This window comes from Lithobates pipiens, unplaced genomic scaffold (genome assembly GCF_037356315.1).
Source record: "Lithobates pipiens isolate NorthernLeopardFrog02 unplaced genomic scaffold, aLitPip1_a1.2 Scaffold_166, whole genome shotgun sequence".
Taxonomy (NCBI): Eukaryota; Metazoa; Chordata; class Amphibia; order Anura; family Ranidae; genus Lithobates; species Lithobates pipiens.
In genome coordinates this window covers 1,986,671-2,002,959 of record NW_027507752.1, presented here as the reverse complement: position 1 = coordinate 2,002,959, position 16,289 = coordinate 1,986,671, and the positions used below count along the sequence as shown (strand labels likewise).

At 40.8% G+C, this 16,289-nt stretch overlaps 1 protein-coding gene across 2 annotated transcripts in view; it reads left to right on the top strand.

The window, feature by feature from the left end:
• Positions 1–16,289, top strand: part of ZBTB43 (zinc finger and BTB domain containing 43) — a 91,598-nt gene that overhangs the window by 34,840 nt on the left and 40,469 nt on the right. For both annotated transcript variants that reach the window (XR_013276540.1, XR_013276538.1), the window contains exon 3: positions 12,110–12,205. The gene's annotated coding sequence lies outside the window, so the exon portion shown is untranslated. The remainder of the gene's footprint in view (positions 1–12,109; positions 12,206–16,289) is intronic.

Below are 16,289 nucleotides of genomic sequence, written 5' to 3'. Positions count from 1 at the left end.
GGTAAGCCTTATTATAGGCTTACCTGTAGCAAAAAAGGGTTTACAACCACTTTAAAGGCTTTATTCCAGTGAAGTGACGCTTCTTTGGCAGTCTCCTCCCTTTTCTTCTGTTGCTACTATCCATCGAGAGTATGTGAAATTTAAAGGGCCCATGCACACTGCTAAAAGTGTTCTAAGTGCTATGGGAGTAGTTTAGCGTTTTGCTTGAAGAAGCAGCTAATGTTATCCTATGTGTCTATGCACATTAGAATGTTTGAAAACATATTTTATACTTAGAGACAGAAAAAACCTTTCTGTTCTAAGTTCCTGAAAGCAGTTTTCTGGCAGAAAAAAACAAAACGCTAAGTGTTAGTAAAAAAAAAAAACAGCTCAAAATTGGCGGGTTTTTTTTCTGCCAAGAGCAGGGGCGTTTTTTTGTAAGCGCGTAGCATGGACCCTAATAGTGTGTCTATACTCTGACAGGAAGCATTAGAAAGGCAGGGCCATTGTCAAAAGAATTTATATTTGTTACATGGCCTCCATTCACATAGCCTAATACAAAAAAAAAAACAGCTTATCTTCTTTTTTTTTAGATGCTCCATTCTTAACCCTCCAGCAAGAAAAATTCATTTTACCCTTTTTGTACTGTGCACACAGCTCTTCATTTCCGTTGTAACTAGAGTTGAACATTCTGTCCCAGCAAAGAATTAACCCCTTGGCGCCAGATGCCGCCATTTAAGGGGTTTGCTATGCTGGGAGGCGGGGCAGGGCTTATGGCCACGTGACCGCCGTGATTGGTTGTCACAGCTGTCACATGATCGTAAAACTTTCCTTTGGCAGCCGTTTACTTTGTTGGGAGCGCACTGTCGGCGCTAATGCATGAAAATATGCGGATGCTCGCTGCCAAGGCCCAGCTGGCAAGTGGCGTGCAGAGGATAAAGTTGTAGATAGAAGCTAGGATTTTTTGCTTTGTATGGTAAAGCGAAAACTTCACTCTCCAAGTCAACATTAATCATTTTTAATTTGAATCAACTAGCATTAGTGAATAAATTGAAAAGTATATTTATTTATTTTAAACTTTTTTTTCTTTACCTTTCTTCAGTTACTTCCTGCTTTCCATGTGTAGCCAAATTGTCCTACATCCCAGGAGTCGCCAAGAGGGGAGGAGGGGTTTTCTCAGCTAAACACCACTTCCTGTCTGCATGCCTGAGCTAAAGTGATTGTAAAGTCTTGTTTCTTTTTTTCTAATAATAACAAACATGTTATACTTACCTGCTCTGTGCAGTTTTTTTTTTTTTTTTTTTTTTTTTTTACAGGGTAGCCCAGATCCTCCTCTTCTCAGGTCACTCTTCAGCTCTCCTGGCCCCTTCGTCCTGTCGAGTGCCCCCACAGCAAGCTCCAGAGCCGAGTCGCGGCTCCCTGTGTCCATTCAGACATGGAGCTCCGGTTCGGTCTTGCCCCCCCTTCGCTCCTGATTGGCTAACTGACTTTGACAGCATTGGGAGCTGCTGCTGTGTCTCTGCTAATCGGGAGGTAGAGTCGCGGATGGCCAAGGCACTCATTGACATCGCTGGATATAGATCGGGCTCAGGTAAGTATTAGGGGCTGCTGGGGGGCGGCTGCTGCACACGTAAGGTGTTTTGAAAACCACCTGACTTTACACCTACTTTAAAGTGTTACTAAACCCTGGACCCTGTATTCACTATATATGGTCTCCCACAGTACACAACATGGAAATGCAATTATTTTAGTAAATATAAACTGCTACCTTTTCTCATCAGTAGTTAGACAACCGACCATGTGCCACCTGGCTCCAAAGGCACTTGAGTTCCCAACTCCTCCTGCTTGATGTTGCTAATACTGTACTAACCTGCGTTGATGCACATTCTCACTGATGCTGGTGGAAGGATACATAACTCCCAGAGCATTAGTGTTTGTGGAGTGATGTCACACACAAAAAGCTGTGTTGTCATGTGACCGCCAGGGAACAGATAAAAAAAAGTATTTATGGTGCTTACAAGAAGGTAGAAGGAAGATACAATTTAAAGCATAGTAGTAAATGGCTTTTTTTTTTTTTCTTTTAAGCTTTGCCCAACAGCCTTTCTTTCTGACCTCTTTGATCCTTTCACTCTGTCACCAAAAGATAGACTGTTAATAGAAGGGAAGATAGTGGTCGGGCAGGGTTTAGCTCTAAACAGTGCCAACATCTGGCATTGAACCCATAGTCACAGGGTAAAACCATGATCAGCAGAGTGCTCAAAATAGGATAGAACAGGGGAGAGCATTCAAGTCGCAGACCTTGATGAGTGAAACCCATAATGGCTCCTCCCTCTGACAGATTTCATTCTTTAAGAGGCTTAGTCATAGAGTGGAGAGGGCAGGAAAGTGTCAGCTTATACGGTTCAATAAAGAGAGGTGTTGATTTTCAGTTATTACCAAATATACAAAACCAAGGGTACTTTATGTCCCCCCCTCCCCCCCCCCCAGTAAGAAAGCACATTAATGGCTAAAAAAGGGTTACTTTCGTCATAATAGATACGTTCACAATAGAGCTGCACAATTAATCGTCAATCGTTATCACAATCTTTACTAAAGTGTTTCACAATTCTTTCTATGTAAAGAATTCTCTGCTCTTCTAAAGCCACAGCCTACAAAAGAAAGGAAGAGAAAAACTGGGCAGTCTGGCAAGAATCAAAACATTCTTTATCAGTTGAACTTAAGTATAAACATTGTAACGATTTGTCAATGAAATAATAGAATAGACTTTGTTTAAGTGAAAAAAGCTTAACCACTTAAACACTGAGACCCGGTTCACACTGAGGCGGCACGACTTGCAGCACGATTGCCTCAGGCGACCGGGATCCGACTTTAGCGGCGGCTTGCAAAATTACTTCTGTATAGAAGTCAATGCAAGTCACCTCAAAAGTCGTACAGGAACCTTTTTCTAAGTCGGAGCGACTTGAGTTGCTCCGATTAGAACGGTTCCATTGCATAGAGCGGGGCGCGACTTGTCAGGCGGCTAAGTTGTCTGGCGAGTCGCCCCTGTGTGAACCGACTCTAAACCTTTTTCTGACATTTGTTGGTTTCAAGTTAAATATATTTTTTTTTGCTAGAAAATGACTTGCAACCCCCAACTATTATATGTATATGTGTGTGTATATATATATATATCTATATATATATATATATATATATATATATATATATATATATATATATATATATATATATATATATATATATATTATAATTTTAGTAGACACCCTAGAGAATAAAATGGTGGTTGTTGCAATATTTTTTTTATGTCGCACTGTATTTGCGCAGTAGCCTTTCAAATGCAATTTTTTTATTTTTTTTTTATTTATTCATTAAAGTAATTAACCAGTAACGTTAGCCCATTTATTTTTTTGTATAATGGGAACGATTTTTCGTCGCGGGAACCGTGATCTTTTTATTGTAAGAAAAAAAAATTGTGATTCTCATTTTGCTCACAATTCTGCAGCTCTAGTTCACAATATCTCAAATAATTTTCGTAAGAAGGCATAATAGAAAAAAAAATGTAGTATTGTTAAATTGACAGCAGAAGGAAGCTGATTTGGGGCCACTTTTTCATGAGCAACATCCTCCTGGTGTGGCTAGTATTCTTCCTTCCCTTTTGAAGGCACATAACTTCAATTCCATGGGGAAGGCTGCTGCCTTTTGAATACGTTTAGGAACAGTGGAATCCTCTAAATATTGACAATTATCTTTGCTAAGTGCACAGCAGCCCTAAAGGGAAGTGTTTGCGTCGCTTTATGCATTGTGTGCTACGTCAGGCATTGCTTTCAACATGAGATCAACACCTGCACTGCAGGTTTACCCAGTCATTTTTCCCCTTGATGAGCCTTGCTCCACTTGTAAAGCATTTCAAAGGTAGAACACTGGCCAAAGGTGCATACCTGTTTCAATGCCTGTGAGAAATAGGCTTTAGGCTTAATGCCTTACCCTACGGAAGCTTTATCACCAATCCTTGTTTCCAGAACAACCCAAATTTTTATAAAAAAAATTGTCACAGGCACAGAGAGTGAGCTGAAATCTTCTGAATGGGCACAGACAGCAAAACAAACCTTACCGGAATTTTAACCCTTCCCTATGCTATCAACAAAAATATACACATTATTTTTTGGTTGGACTTAAAAAATTTATCTAATTCAACTTGGGAACAAACCTACAGAACCTATCTTGCTTGTAACCCGGGGACTGCCTGTATGTGGTTTTTCGTGCAGTAAAGTCAATTTGTTCCAAAATAAAAATAAAGAACAGTTTGGGACTTTAAATGAGGCACGGGTTAGCGCCTAGATCCCCCAACCTCCGCATTTCAGCCGCTTCATTTAAAGTCCCAACCTCCTTTTAAAATTTTCGTTCCAAACTAGAACGTTAAAAGTGAATTGAATTTTTAAGTACTTTCAATTGACATTCATCATGCTGTTGAATATACTGAGACTTATCAGATAAATGTTTGTGACAATTTACTAGCGTATGGCTGGTTTTACTCTCCTCTTTTCGACACGACAGTGCTGGTGCTTGGCAATTGAATCATTGTCACATGGGGGCAGGGAAGTGTCTTTAGCCCCATGTCCGTTCCAAGTCATAGGCCGGGTTCACACTGGTGCGACGCGACACTCGTCCTACTTTTGGATCCGACTTTTCCCTGTGACTTGAAATCAGAAACGCATCCGACTTGGATCCCTGCCAATATCAGGCACTGTGTTTGGTATGAATCTTGAGGGGGAACTCCAGTGCAAATTTTAAATAAAAAAAGGCATGGGTTCCCCCTCCAAGAGCTTACCAGGTCCTTCGGTCTGGTATGGATTTTAACAGGAACCCCCTCCACCTATCCGAGCACGCATCCCAGCTAGTTGGGAAAGGGGGTGGGAACGAGCGTGCGCCCTTCCCCTCCCTCCTGAACCGTACCAGACCGCGTGCCCTCAACATGGGGGGGTGGGTATTTTGGGACGGGGGGTGCCTTGCGGCCCTCCCACCCCAAAGCTTATTGGAATCCAGGGGTCCCCAGATCCCACCCCTCCGCCCTATGTGAATGAGTATGGGGTACATCGTACCCCTACTCATTCACCTGGGGGAGGGGGAAGTGTCAATAAAAATAACACACTAGACCGGTTTTTAAAGTAATTTATTAGGCAGCTCCAAGGTCTCTTCCGACTTGGGGGGGCTCCAGCCTCTTCTCCTGGTCTCCGGTTCTTCTCCCGCTCTCCGGTGTCTTCTGCCGGGCTCCTCTGCTATATTCTGCTCTTTTGCTAGCATTGCTCGAGGCATGATGGGGCGGTGATGTCATAAGGGAGGGGTCACCGGATGACATCACCCGGTGACCACGCCCCATGCCTATATAAGTCATTGCGCACCGCACCAACTGTATTACAACGGGAGAGAGCATTATGTCAACAATAGAAGAAGACCGAAGGGAAGAAGACCGGGCCAACGCTAGCAAAAGAGCATAAGATAGCAGAGGAGCCACACAGAAGACAACGGAGAGCGGGAGAAGAGGCAGAAGAGAGCAGAGAAGTCGGAAGAGAACCCTGGAGCTGCCTAATAAATTACTTTAAATACCGGTCTAGTGTGTGTTTTTTTAATGGGCACATTCCCCCCCCCAGGTGAATGGGTAGGGATACGATGTACCCCATACTCATTCACATAGGGCGTGGGTCACAGGTTCACTTTAAAGAACAATTTTCTGCTGGTAAAATATAGAAAAACAGTTAAAATTCTCAGTGCCTGGTATATACTGCTAGTAGTAGCGGGTATTTTGTGCATCCAATGAGCTCGGGGAGCCTTCAAACTAATATAACATTAAATTGTTCTCCATAGGACATCCCCTTGTGTGGTTATTGGTGAGCTGAATTACACATTGTTCTTCTTTTATTGCCAGTGGAGAGATATCCCCACCAGATTTCTCACTTCTGCCAAACTACTAAACTATTATAAAGCCAATTAAGCTTCTTTTATGAATTCTTCATAATGTAAAATATATTAATGTTTAAGTCAAGCTGCACTGAACAGATAGTATTACTATGGCCTTGTAGGAGCAGGTGGAGAAAAAAAAAAAAAACGAAGGCCGGAATTTGAGGCATATAACAAACCAGCAAGTGATTCACCTAAAGCTGAAATTTTATTTTTTGAGTAGATCATTTGACCATTTACTGTAACTTACATAAGGACTACAGAATTGGCTGACGGAGGGGTGGAGGAAAAGCAAGATAGATATATATATATATACATATACACATACACACACATATATATATATATATATACACACATATATATATATATATATATATATATATATATATATATATATATATACACATATATATATATATATATATATATATATATATATATATATATATATATATATATATATATACACATATATATATATATATATATATATATATATATATATATATATATATATATACACACATATATATATATATATATATATATATATATATATATATATATATACATATATATATATATATATATATATATATACACATATATATATATATATATATATATATATATATATATATATATATATATATATATATATATATATATACACACATTATATATATATATATATATATATATATATATATATATATATATATATACACATATACATATATATATATATATATACACATATATATATATATATATATATATATATACATATATATATATATATATATATATATATATACACACATTATATATATATATATATATATATATATATATATACACATTTATTATTATTTCTTTTGTATTTCCAGTAAGATTTAAGAAACCCTTACTTTGTTACATGTTCCCATTAACACAGCATACCAAAAAATTATATATTTTTTAAATATTTCTAGTCTTTTTAGGTGCTTGTTTGAAGCAGGCCTTGGGAAGACTGCAAGTTACTCTGAACTATTTGAAATGAGAGGTAACGCTGTCTGTCCCGAGTGACAAAAGGACACGCTGAGTTTTCCCCTCATGAGATAGCGAGCGAGGAATCTTCACATTATTCATGCACATAGTCCTGTGAATGTGAAAACTACAAGTACTAAGAGCCTCTGCGTCTGTCGAACTACCAGGCTGCTGTTGTGTGCTGTGTTCCTGTCATTGTGTATCGATGGGCATACAACTTACACTGACAGTCCTGCATGGCATCAGCGAGCTGCTAATCAAGGGGGCAAAACTTTCCAGGCTCCTACAAAAAAATTGTATATGCACATTTTGTTTACCTGCAAAAAATAATGTGCATTTATTTTTTTTACAAAGTGAACTTATCCTTTAAGGCTCTTACTTGTCTCTTGTGGCATTGGATTGTAAAATTGTTTTCATTAGGTGGGCTGTGTTAATAAGAATTCACCTTCGCTATCATTGATCAGGCTTTGAAATATCAACTGCCTGTGTCACCCTATGCCACCAATAAGCTTTAATTTTTCCTTCTCCAGCAGTCCAATGGAATCAGATTGGTCATTATGTGGCAAACACCCTTCCTACTTTTGGACACTACTGATTGAGGCCTTTTCCTGCAAAACAACTTTGTGTGTAGAATAGACAAGCTGTAGCCTAATCAAAGCACGTTGCCATCTTTTTCACCTGTTCAGCATGCATATTTGTACTGCATTCTTGTTACTAATGGCTTATTACTATTACTGTTCTATAAGCTTATTTGTTTACATATTTAATTAGGAATGTTTTTCACCCCTGTTGTATGACAAAGGCACACAATACATCTGTAATACGTTTACAGAGAGTCACATAATTTACAAAAAAAAAAAAAAAAAGTCTAAAATAAGACTGATCTGAATTTCTTCTTTTCATGCTGGATTTGTGCTGAAGGTAGTTGGATGACTAAAGCCGCCTCGTACACACGATCAGATTTTTAGATGAACATTCGTCCATTTTTTATTGCATACTAATCCCATGTCCAAAAGTGAAGAGGTTACTCCCCATACGAAAATTCTTGTGTGCCAGAATTCAACTTCAGAAGTGACGTAATGTGTTGAATAGTTTTGTATGTATTCTTTCGTTTCTGAGCATGCGTAGTCTTGCTCTTACAATTGTTTTTCGAACGAAAACCGGACGTTGTGTTCACATATGATAAAAATTTTATAGTCTGCGCATCCAGCTTTTGTCGTACAAAAAATCGTAATCGGCTGTGGAGAGCACCATTCTAACGATCAGAAAATCAGATCGTTCAGTCGAAATTTAACTTCCAATTTTCTTATCGTGTGTACAGACCTTTACACAGTTCATATTTTATATGATGAGGCCATGTGATTTTTTTTTTTTCTGTTGCACCTACTGAGGCGCTTGAAAACTGCCTATAAAATGGCAAACGCTTTCCAGGCTCTTTTGAGGAGTTAGCGGCACACTTTTTTTGAAGATCACGTCACTCAAAAAAACTGCTGCCAGAACCATTTGGAGGTGCTTTTGAAGCGCTTTTCAGGCACTTCCTATTCATTTCAATGGAGAGGAGCGCTTTTTTTTTTTTTTTTTAGCTCTCCAAACATATTCCATAGTGTTTTCACATCCCCCCCCCCAGTGCACCGCCCCAGTGTGAAAGCATCCATTGATTTTAATGGGAAGCAGTTTTTGTGAGCTTTTCAGGCGCTTTTTTTCCATGCAAAAGCTCTCAAAACTCCTCAGTGTGAAAGTGGTCTAAATACAGTGTCCTGTCGGTTTACATCTATAGCAGAGGGAATTGCTTTATTTTATACAGTACATTTGTTTCTGATAGTTCTCTTTTTTTATTCCCCTTTTACAATTAAATGTAAATATATATTCCTGCAGCCCATAGTTCAGCCATATTCTCATATTTGTCTGCAGTTATAATAGCAAATTAAAATTATATTGCTTTTGGTTCCATCAGCTTCCCATTTCTTTGCAAGCACGTTAATGATCCCACAAACAAAGTAAGGGTATTGCTGTCAAATGGTAGCCTCTTTCTAAGCCCCTGTACACACGGTCGGAGATTTCCACAACCAAATCCGTCGGATTTTGTCCGTCGGATCTTGTCTGAAACTGTTGCATACACACGGTCGGACAAAGTTGGCGAAAAAATCAGACCTTTCAGAATGTGATGACGTAATTTCGTTACGATGGGACTACATTCAGGCTAGTAGCCAATAGCTTTGATGTAGGAATTTGATCTGAGCATGCGTGGCACTTTGTCCTATCAAAATTCTCTACACATGATCGGAGTATGTCTGATCGGCCCAGTTGGTCGGGAAATATTTCCAACATGTTGGAAAATTGGGTCCGACGGAATCAGTCCGATGCAGACCACACAGTCGGATTATCCGACGACGCGGTCCGATAGGACACATTCCGATGGATTCTCCGACCGTGTGTACAAGGGCTAAGAGTTTAGATCAGTATTGGCTCAACCCACAATTTAGTGTGCACAGCAGGTACCTGTAAACCTGTAATATTGCTGAGAAAACTATAAAAATGTAATTCAGGCCAGAACATCTTTTTCCGTGCCCGCTTCCAGCATGCATAGTTTGCAGGTTTTATTTTCAAAGTTTGTAATGATGCCAGGCTGCTCCACCCCCCCCTCTGGTGTCAAAGAAATCAACAATGAGCCTTACTCAAAATAATAAGGAATTACATGGTGTGTGCCAGCGTGAAAAATTTGGATCCAGGATTTAATTATGATGGATTATATGGAGCAGCCCATGTTTGGGAGTGGGTTCCCATGGGCTGTGCTTTTTTTTTTTTTTATTATTATTTATTTATTTATTTTTTTCCTTATACTTATTAGAGTTGGAAAAATTGCTGAACTTAAAGTGATTGTAAAGGCAGAAGGTTTTGTTATGCATTAAGATACAAAACATTCTCTGTGCAGCAGCTCCCCTGACACTTACCTGTGCCCCCTCTCGATCCAGCGATGTTGCACGAGAGACTCAGCTGTCCGGGACTCAACCTTCTGATTGGCTGAGACAGCAGCGAAGCGCCATTGGCTTCCCCTGCTCTCAATTCAAGTCAGTGAGCCAATAAGGAGTGAGGGGGCGGGGCCAGGCTGCAGTTTCCGTGTCTGAATGGACACACGGTGAAGGCTCAGGTGCCCCCCATAACAAGCTGCTTGCTGTGGGGCACTCAACAGCAGGGGGGGGGGGGCAGGGGCATCGAAGAGGGACCAGAGAAGAGGAGGATCTGGACTACTCTGTGCAAAATCACTACACAGAACAGGCAAGTATAACATGTTTGTTATTTGTAACAAAAAAAAAAAAAAACTGAGACTCTAGACGTTTCCACCCATCCCCTGACACCAACTCCCCCTCTCATTTTTTTTAAAAATGATTTTATGCATGCTTTGGAAGTCTTCTGTCATATTTCATATGCTGCTCCAGGTGAGATTAGGCTTCATGTTCACATCTCAAGGTGCTGCTTTGGCTCGTCTCCACCGAATTCATACATTTTTACCAGGAAAAGGAATATTGCACACTGTGGTGCAAAATAATAATCTTCTGTTATTAAAATAAAAGGTTAAAAAGGTTCTTTTCCAGCATGTTTCAGGTTGGGCGCAGCATTTTTCCTCACTTTTCTTTGAGAAAGTTCTATGCCTAGCATGAAATATGTCCATATAAAAGTTCTTCCTACTCGCTATATTAATAAAGGAATAATAATATTTTGTATTTTGGTGTGCAGTATTCCCGTTGCTGGTACAATTTCTTGCAGTCTCCTGGCTGGTCCGATGGTATCACTGGTGCTTTTTCTTCTCCAGCAACAACAGTGCTCACATAACTATATATATTCACTGCTTTGTCCAAGAGTACTGTGAGCCCAGATTGCATGGCGATGCCAACCCCTCCCTGGGGGCAGGACCACTACAGCCTTGGCTAGCATTATTAAACCTGATGACATCTAGTAGCGGAATGGAATGACTACAGGTGACAGCCCTAGGTTGCAGCGCTGCCTTTTTTTTTTTTAGTTCAACTGTTCTGGGCATCCTATGTATTTTTAAACTGGAGTTACACTTTCAAGCTGCTATAGTTTAACCCATCTGATGGTTCCATCTCTGCTGAATAAAGGACAGCTTTCATTGATTCTATTGATCTTTATGCTGGCCTGTTCCTGAGCATTGTAAGATCCAGGATGCACACGTTTTTGGGTTATGATATATGGCTGGTTTACTTTAAAGGCTAGGCTAGGTATTTATTTTGTTTTTGTTCTTGCTAAATTTGCTTGACACTCACCATAACCGACCCCGGTCACAAACCTAAGGAAGTCAAACTGAGCATTTGATGAAAATATGCATCAGCAGAGGATCCCGTCAGTAAAAACTGACAAAACAGTGGACCTGGATATATATATAGACAGATAGTTGTAGATCTTGACTTTTCTTGTATGGGTTGACCTGGGTCCGGCCCCTGAGCCTCCTTATTGGTCAAGGAGTCTGCTCTTCACATGGGGTGGAAGGTGATGGTCAAGCTCATTTTTTCCAAGAAAAGTTAAATCTTTCATGTCATTTCAGCTGCCTCTGGATTTACAGATCATTTTGACACACACGTTTCCCTGAGGGTAACCTCCAGTCTTGTGTGTGTTTGTTTTTTTCTTCTATCACATGCTCAGTTTTGATTGCTTGGAGTTGTGACAGGTTTACTTGTCTGGTGTCCCTCTCAGACTGAACATGGCTGTTACAAGTTATCTCCTTTTGACCGCAGTACATATAAAATATGGCTGATGGTATATAGTGGCCATACAGTGTTTGTAGCAACCAATCAGATTCTTTTTTTTTACTCCCCTATGTTGCACTGGGAGATGAAAAGAGAGAATACAGTTGCGATCTAACCTCCTATGAATAAAGTAATGCAGAGTTCTTGTTATATGACATTGTAACCAGCTGGGTGTTTGTGGTGAGATGATAATACTGTCATAAAGTGTACAACCAGTTGGTTTGTAATTCAAGGTCTGTGTTATTTTTCTTCTTATAGAAGAGATCAGAGTTGTTTCGTATTATCCGTTAATATTATTAATAAATGTTCCTGTTAACTCTTACTGCTCCTTGTGCCTTTCTTATGTGACTAAAGGAATTATTTTTGTAATGTTCTTTTAGATATACACGTAAAAAAAGATCAGCTTGATGTAAAGAACCACTCACCAGCACAGTCACATGGGTGGAAGGGGAATAACTCATATGTTCCCCAAAAATGTAAGTGTCAGTATTTTTATTTTATTCTGTTGTCTGAATAGATCTGCTGGAGAGTCAAGGGAGGGTTAATATATGTTGCTGATGGTGCAGGCATTAAAGGTAATGTCCAAAGCAGAAATTAAACCGACAACTCAAATAACTCCTTGGCATTAGCCTTTATTACATAATATACACAGGATCAGTGCTGACATGTTTCGACTATTACAGCCTTACTCATAACATTAAAAGGTAATGTAAAGGCAAAACTTTTTTTCTTTTAGTTTTGAATAGAGTGGGGCAGGATTGAAATCCTTGCAGGTTTTTTTGATGCCCCATTGGTGAGATGAAGTGAGAGGAAATCTCAGTGAAGTAAGTTTGCATCTTAGTTGTCACAGGAACAGGTATTCCATTTGAAGATTTACCCTCACTACTACTTCTGGTAACCAAGACAGATGCCCTATTGCAAGAGTTATCCTTACCTCTTGTTCTAGTGTAAGAATTTGGATTTCCCATTTACTTTCTTACATCGGGGGACACAGAGCTATAGTACTTACTATGTGGGTTATAGGGGCCACTGATAGTTGATGGACACTGGCACGCCCTAGAAGTGTACTCCCTATATAACCTATCCCACTACTGGGAGTCCTCAGTTTTTTTCGCCAGTGTCTAAGGTGTTGGTCACAAGTAAAGATGTGCTGTCCTGAGCTCCACTGGAAGCTTCCCTGCTGGGGCTAGCCCTGCTGACCTGATCCGTTCTGATGTCCTTTCATGGGTTAAATGGATGGTACCTGGGCCTCATGTCTCTGAAGAAACTAAGTTTTGCTTGTGAACGCTTCTCTTTAGAGAGCTGGACCCTGGGATCCAGTACTTTTTGGTAGTAAGGCCATAAAGTTTTTACTGGCAGGGTGCTGTCGCAGGTCCAGGATTGCATGTAACCTTAGATTCCCCTGTTCCTGAAGTTTTCCTAAAGGTCTCAGAGCACGCTGTGAAGGGTGAAGATTGGGTTTTTATCTCAGATAACCTTGCTGCAAGGAAAAGGTAACGGAGATTTTCTCAGGAATTTCTCCTCCTTTGTATAATGTCATGCCTAGCCTATGTGTCATCACTGGGGGCTGTATTGAGCACTCACCGATTGATGCTGGAAACCGCGCAGAATCCTTAATTTCTCCTCTCCTCCGGCCACAACAGATCCTCCGGTAAGAAAGGGGGGTCTGGTTCTCCTCCTGCACACCCAATATTGTTTTTTTTTCCCCTTTCGGGGGATAGTTATGCCAAAGTAGTTTCCTTTTTTGCAAAAAAAAATAGGGGACAAACCACGGCCACTCAGCGGAGGATTTACCCCCCCCCCGGCCATGTCTGCAGGTTTCACAGGACGGCGCTCGCGCAGGAAAACTTTCCTTTTGAAGGAATGGGAGGGGGGTGTAATTAGTGCGGGGGCATGGCTAATGGCGTCAGACGCTGGCCACATGTGCAAGAAGTTGATTTAAGTGCTGTGTGTATTTATCTGCTGCTGGCTGTGGAGGGACAGAGCAGGAGGTTGGCTGGATCAGGTTTGGTGACACAGGCATTCCCTTTGACACATTGGGGGTTAATTACGAAAGGCAAATCCACTTTGCACTGCAAGTGCACTTGAAATTGCACTGAAAGTGCCCTTGGAAGTGCAGTCGCTCTAAATCTAAGGGGTAGATCTGAAATGAGTGGAAGCTCTGCTGATTTTAACCAATCATGTACAAGCTAAAATGCTGTTTTTTATTTTCCTTGCACTTCCCCCTCGGATCTACAGCAACTTTACTTCCAAGTGCACTTGAAGTGCAAATTGGATTTTGCTTTAGTAAATAACCCCCATGGTACTTTAACAGGCTATGTACTAATAGCAGCTATTGTGCTGGACTATAGCCTAGCAGTGTACGTTATTTTGCTGGTACTGCCTCTGCTTTGTGCTTCAGGCTATGAGTGGCAAAGGGACCAGGAACTCCTCTACGGGTTCTAAAGGGTCAATGGTTACACAACAAACTAAAACCATTTCCAAAAGAATGTCATCCTCCTCTGAGAGTTATGCGGCTGGTCAGATTGAGCCATCAGGGGAATCTGTAGTTGCAGCTACGCAAGACACTTCAGCCCCTGAGAATATCACACGAGAATTTTTCTTCTACCAGTTCTACCTTGGAAAAGAAGATTGATGCTATGTTATCTCTCCATAGTGGGGTCAAACGAATGCAGATCCCAGGACCCTCTTATTGAGGTTCAGGAGGCTGGGGATCAGGTAGATCTTCCCAAAGATTTGGAAGATAATTGTTTCCTCTTCTGAGGATCCTAATATAGAAGGAGTGACATCACAAAACAGGTTGCTTGTGCACTCTTACTAAATTGGTTCAGTCAACCTTTTTACTGCCTGCAGCGCAGGCTCTTGAGGAGCCCACCTCTAATTTGGAATCATTAAAACCTCCTCCATCTGGGGATGCCTTTCCTATTCATGCATGGCTAATGCAATTTGCCTCAGTAAACAAAAATCTCACATGTCCGGTGGATAATGAGCTAATGTTAAAGGATCCAACAGATAAAAAGTTGGAACTTCTTTCTAAAAGCCATATGTCTTTGGCAAGCTCAGTAACGCAGCAGGTTCTTGCCGCAATTGGTGTATCCCAGTCCATTAAGGAACAGTTTGAGGAGATACTTAAAATTCTGCCTGATGAGCAGGCCCAGCAATGGGCTGGTTTATCAGACGCACTGTTTTTCACAGTAGATGCTATGAAAGATTCTATCATTCAAGCCTCACGGCTTATGCTTGGACTAGTGCATTCTCGCAGAGTTCTATGGCTGCAAAGTTGGTCAGCTGAAGCACCGTGTAAAAAGCTCTTAGCCAGTTTCCCTTTTCATGGGGAATGGTTATTTGGAAACGATTTGGATGAATACCTCCAAACGATCTCTAATGGGAAAAGCTCTCTTTTACCAGTAAAGAAGAGGTTCAAACATTTCTCCTTTAAACGTGCTTCCTCACCTACAGTGGTGTGAAAAAGTGTTTGCCCCCTTCCTCATTTCCTGTTCCTTTGCATGTTTGTCACACTTAAGTGTTTCGAAACATCAAACCAATTTAAACAATAGTCAAGGACAACACAAGTAAACACAAAATGCAATTTGTAAATGAAGGTGTTTATTAAAGGTGAAAAAAAATCCAAACCATCATGGCCCTGTGTGAAAAAGTGATTGCCCCCCTTGTTAAAACATACTATAACTGTGGTTGTCCACACCTGAGTTCAATTTCTCTAGCCACACCCAGGCCTGATTATTGCCACACCTGTTCACAATCAAGGCATCACTTAAATAGGAGCTGCTTGACACAGTAAGGTCCACCAGAAGATCCTTAAAAGCTACACATCATGCCGAGACCCAAAGAAATTCAGGAACAATTGAGAAAGAAAGTAATTGAGATCTATCGGTCTGGAAAGGGTTATAAAGCAATTTCCAAAGCTTTGGGAATCCAGCGAACCACAGTGAGAGCCATTATCCACAAATGGCGAAGACATGGAACAGTGGTGAACCTTCCCAGGAGTGGCCGGCCGCCCAAAATTACCCCAAGAGCGCAGCGACGACTCATCCAAGAGGTCACAAAAGACCCCACAACAACGTCCAAGGAACTGCAGGCCTCACTTGCCTCAGTTAAGGTCAGCATTCATGCCTCCACCATCAGGAAAAAGACTGGGCAAAAATGGCCTGCATGGCAGAGTTCCAAGGAGAAAACCACTGCTGAGCAAAAAGAACATCAAAGCTCGTCTCAATTTCTCCACAACACATCTTGGTGATCCCCAAGACTTTTGGGACAACATTCTGTGGACCGATGTGACAAAAGTGGAACTCTTTGGAAGGTGTGTGTCCAAGTATATCTGGCGTAGAAGGAACACTGCATTTCATAAAAAGAACATTATACCAACAGTAAAATATGGTGGTGGTAGTGTGATGGTCTGGGGCTGTTTTGCTGCTTCAGGACCTGGAAGACTTGCCGTGATAAAAGGAACTATGAATTCTGTCTACCAAGAGATCCTGAAGGAGAATGTCCGACCATCTGTTCGTGTACTCAAGCTGAAACGAACTTGGGTTCTGCAGCAGG